The sequence below is a fragment of the Heteronotia binoei genome, chromosome 8 (assembly GCF_032191835.1).
Source record: "Heteronotia binoei isolate CCM8104 ecotype False Entrance Well chromosome 8, APGP_CSIRO_Hbin_v1, whole genome shotgun sequence".
NCBI classification, from domain to species: Eukaryota; Metazoa; Chordata; class Lepidosauria; order Squamata; family Gekkonidae; genus Heteronotia; species Heteronotia binoei.
In genome coordinates, this window is record NC_083230.1 from 116,667,113 (window position 1) to 116,671,335 (window position 4,223).

At 45.9% G+C, this 4,223-nt stretch overlaps 1 non-coding gene across 1 annotated transcript; it reads left to right on the forward strand.

Moving 5' to 3' along the window:
• Positions 1 to 3,089: 3,089 nt before the first annotated feature.
• TRNAS-AGA (transfer RNA serine (anticodon AGA)) lies at positions 3,090 to 3,156 on the forward strand. The gene has a single exon. It is a non-coding gene; the product is annotated as a tRNA-Ser (tRNA).
• Positions 3,157 to 4,223: the final 1,067 nt, after the last annotated feature.

The following is a 4,223-nucleotide window of genomic DNA, read 5'->3' on the forward strand; positions in this document are numbered from 1 at the left end:
CCTTCTATTGGCTGAGGCTCCTCCCTCTTCTAGCTCCCTGAAGAAGGAAGGAAATAGCCAGAGCTTCCTTTGCGCAGTTCCCTGAACCCCATGGGAGAAATACAAAGAAAGCATCTTTAAGGCCAAAGCATCTTTAAGGTTTTAAGCAGGTTTTAATTTTTTTTTTAAATATATATTTGTGTTTGTCTGTGTTCTTCATAAAATTTATCTCTCTGCAACCTAATCTTAAATAGGTACACACTCAGCCCGGCCTGACATGGCTCGGCCAAACCAGACATGGCCCAGCCCAACAAGGTCCCATTCGTGTCATATCCGGCCCTCATAACAAATGAATTCGACATCCCTGGGCTAGATCATCTTCTTGCATTCAGAGTAATGGAGGAGCAGAGGGAGCCCCACTCCCTATGGAAGATAGCAGGTAGGGGGGGAGTTGAAATGTCATGCCCAGGGCTTTTTTGGTAGAAAAAGCCCAGCAGGAATTCATTTGCATATTAGGCCACATCCCCTGGGGCCAAGCCAGCCAGAACTGTGTTTCTGCTCAAAAAAAGCCCTGGTCACGCCTACTTTTAGAGTTGCCAACTCCGCTTTGGGAAATTTCTGGATATTTGAGGGGCAGTGTCTCAGGAGGGTGGAGTTTGGGGAGGGGTGGAGAGAGTCAACAAAGAGGACTTTGAGACTAGATGGACCACAGGTCCGATCAGGCAGAGTTCTTCTTAGGGCACGTCCTCAACTGACATGTCCCCCAACACTATCCATAAGGGAGACCGTCTGGATTATAAATCTTATGCCTCTTAACAATGCTCTTAACAATTAAGAAGGATACTTTTGCACGTACTTTGACCTATTTTTGTCTCCCCTGTTTTTTTCCTTGGGGTTGGACTAGGCGACCCTGGAGGTCCCTTCTGACTATATGATTCTATCATTCCTGTAATTAAATTCAAACATATTGTGACCTATAAACTTAGCTTGTTATTGCTGTTGAGTCTTTGCATATGTCAAAACATTTACATTAATTGGTATACTAATTTGCTATTTATTTATGTAGAGGCATCTGTCTGTCTGTCCGTCCGTCCGTCTGTCTGCCTATCTATCATCTATCGGTCTAGCATCACCATCATTTGTCCGTCCGTCTATCTATCTATCTATCTATCTATCTATCTATCTATCTATCTATCTATCTATCTATCTATCTATCTATCTATCTATCTATCTATCTATCTATCTATCTATCTGTCTGTCTGTCTGTCTGTCTGTCTGTCTGTCTGTCTGTCATCTATCGGTCTAGCATCACCATCATTTGTCCGTCCGTCTGTCTATCTATCTATCTATCTATCTATCTATCTATCTATCTATCTATCTATCTATCTATCTATCTATCTATCTATCATCTATCTGTCTGTCTGTCATCACCATCATTTGTCTGTCCATCCATCTGTCAGTCTGTCTGTCTGTCTATCATCCAGCAGGCACACTTCCTCAAACACATATACTTTCACATTCATACCTTGAATAAAACTTTGTTGGACTTGAAGGTACCACTGGACTCAACATTTGTTCTTATTCCTGCCCTGGACGCCCCAGGCTAGCCGAATCAGATCTCAGAAGCTAAGCAGGGTCCTCCCTGGCTAGTGTTTGGATGGGAGACTTCCAAGGAATATCTGGGGCATGAGACAGAGGCAGGCAGTGGCAAATCACCTCTGAATGTCTCTTGCCTTGAAAACCTCTTCTGGGTTGCCATAAGTCAGCTGTGCCCAGGGCTGGTTTTTGTAGCAGGAACTCCTTTGCATACTAGGCCATGCCCCCCTGATGTAGCCAATTCTCCAAGAGCTAACAGGGCTCTTCGTACAGGGCCTACTGTAAGCTCTTAGAGGACTGGCTACACGAGGGGCGGGGTGTAGCCTAATAAGCAAACGAGTTCCTGCTACAGAAAATGCCCTGGCTGTGACGATATGGGACCTTCACCATCACCACCCCTCTCTGTGTGTGCATATGCATGCATATATGCAGGGGTGGAATTCTAGCAGGAGCTCCTTTGCGTATTAGGCCACACACCCCTGATGTAGCCAATCCTCCAAGAGCTTACAAGGCTCTTTTTTTGTAATCTCCAGGAGGATTGGCTACATCAGGGGTGTGTGGCCTAATAGGCAAAGGAGGTCCTGCTGGAATTCCTTACAGGGCTCTTCGTACAGGGCCTGCTGTAAGCTCCAGGAGGATTGGCTACACCAGGGGGGTGGGGCCTAATAGGCAAAGGAGGTCCTGCTAGAATTCCCTACAGGGCTCTTCGTACAGGGCCTGCTGTAAGCTCCAGGAGGATTGGCTACACCAGGGGGGTGGGGCCTAATAGGCAAAGGAGGTCCTGCTAGAATTCCTTACAGGGCTCTTCGTACAGGGCCTACTGTAAGTTCTTGGAGGATTGGCTACATCAGGGGCGCGGGGCCTAATATGCAAAGGAGCTCCTGCTAGAATTCCACCCCTGCATATATGCATATGATTTCAGCTCCTCCCTTTAAAAAGTGTGACTTAGTTGAGATTTCGAACTCGAGCGTGGACTCGGCTCATTCCCTCTTTTTCACCACGTATCAACACGAAGAGTATGATTGTGTGCGATTAGCAGGGATATATTCTTCTATCAAAGATTTTTATTTAGCATTGAGCATAAAAATGAATAGGCTTTCAGGAAAGAGAGGCAATTAATGAAGTCAAGGTTGTTTCCATTCCAAATGACCCGATAACAAAGGCAGGGCACTGAAACAAATGCTTCTTTCGAAAGCAGCGGAGGGCGTCTGGTGTGGTCTTCAAACGAAGTAATGGGAATCAGAAAGAGGAAATGCTACAAATATTTCTATATATAATTTAGAGAACTTTGAACCGCTGTTTTTATCGTTTTCAAGGATGCCCTTCATACTTTTCTGCGTGAGTGTAGTTCTTTTCATTTATGTAGGGGTTTCTTTTTTCTTTTTCTTTCCCCTTGATGTTGCTAATTGTTATCATTTCATTTCGTCCGTCCGTGTTGTTTTGGAATCAGGATGCTTTATTCTGATTGTGATTTGATTTGGGATCGTAACGCAAAGACGCCAGTTGGGAGGGACGGTGGCTCAGTGGTAGAGCATCTGCTCAGAAAGCAGGAGGTCCCAGGTTCAATCCCCGGCATCTCCAACTAAAAAGGGTCCAAGCAAATAGGTGTGAAAAACCTCAGCTTGAGACCCTCGAGAGCCACTGCCAGTCTGAGTAGACAATACTGACTTTGATGGACCAAGGGTCTGATTCAGTATAAGGGGGCTTCATATGTTCATATATTCACTGGAGGAGCCAGTATGGTGTAGTGGTTAAGTGTGCGGACTCTTATCTGGGAGAACCGGGTTTGATTCCCCACTCCTCCACTTGCAGCTGCTGGAATGGCCTTGGGTCAGCCGTAGCTCTGGCAGAGGTTGTCCTTGAAAAGGCAGCTGCTGTGAGAGTCCTCTCAGCCCCACCCACCTCACAGGGTGTCTGTTGTGCGGGGAGGAAGATAAAGGAAATTGTGAGCTGCTCTGAGACTCTGATATTCGGAGTGCAGGCCGGGATATAAATCCAATATCATCATCTTCTTCTTCTTCTGTACAGGTGGGACACGGGGTCCCCCCCCCCCCCCCCGTATAACAGCTCATCTCCAGACTACAGAGATTAATTCCCTTGGAGAAAATGAATGCTTTGGAGGGGGGATTTCTATGGCATTATACCCTACTGAAGCTCTTGTCTTCCCCAGGCTCCAACTCCAAATCTTCATGAATTCCCCAGCCTGGATTTGGCAAGCCAATCCCCCACCCCCGGTTGCCTGAGGCATGGCAACCCTATTGTAAACTGACCCAAGGAATTATCCACTCAAAAAGATTACTAGGCAGTAGGTAAGTAGTGCCAAAAGTCTACATTTGTATCTCAGAATGTCTCACTCATTCATCTTGAGAGTCCCTTGGACTGCAAGAAGATCACATCAGTCAGTCCTAAGGGAAATCAACCCAGACTGTTTGCTGGAAGGTCAGATGCTGAAGCTGAAGCTCAAATACTTTGGCCACCAAATGAGAAGGGAGGATTCACTGGAGAAGACCCTGATGCTGGGAAAGACAGAAGGCAAAAGAAGAAAGGGATGGCAAAAGACTGCAAGACTTTCCTCTTCCGACTGGCTTTCGATGATGTAGAAAATTAAGTACTAATGATACCGCCATCATAATAAAGAACAAATAGCA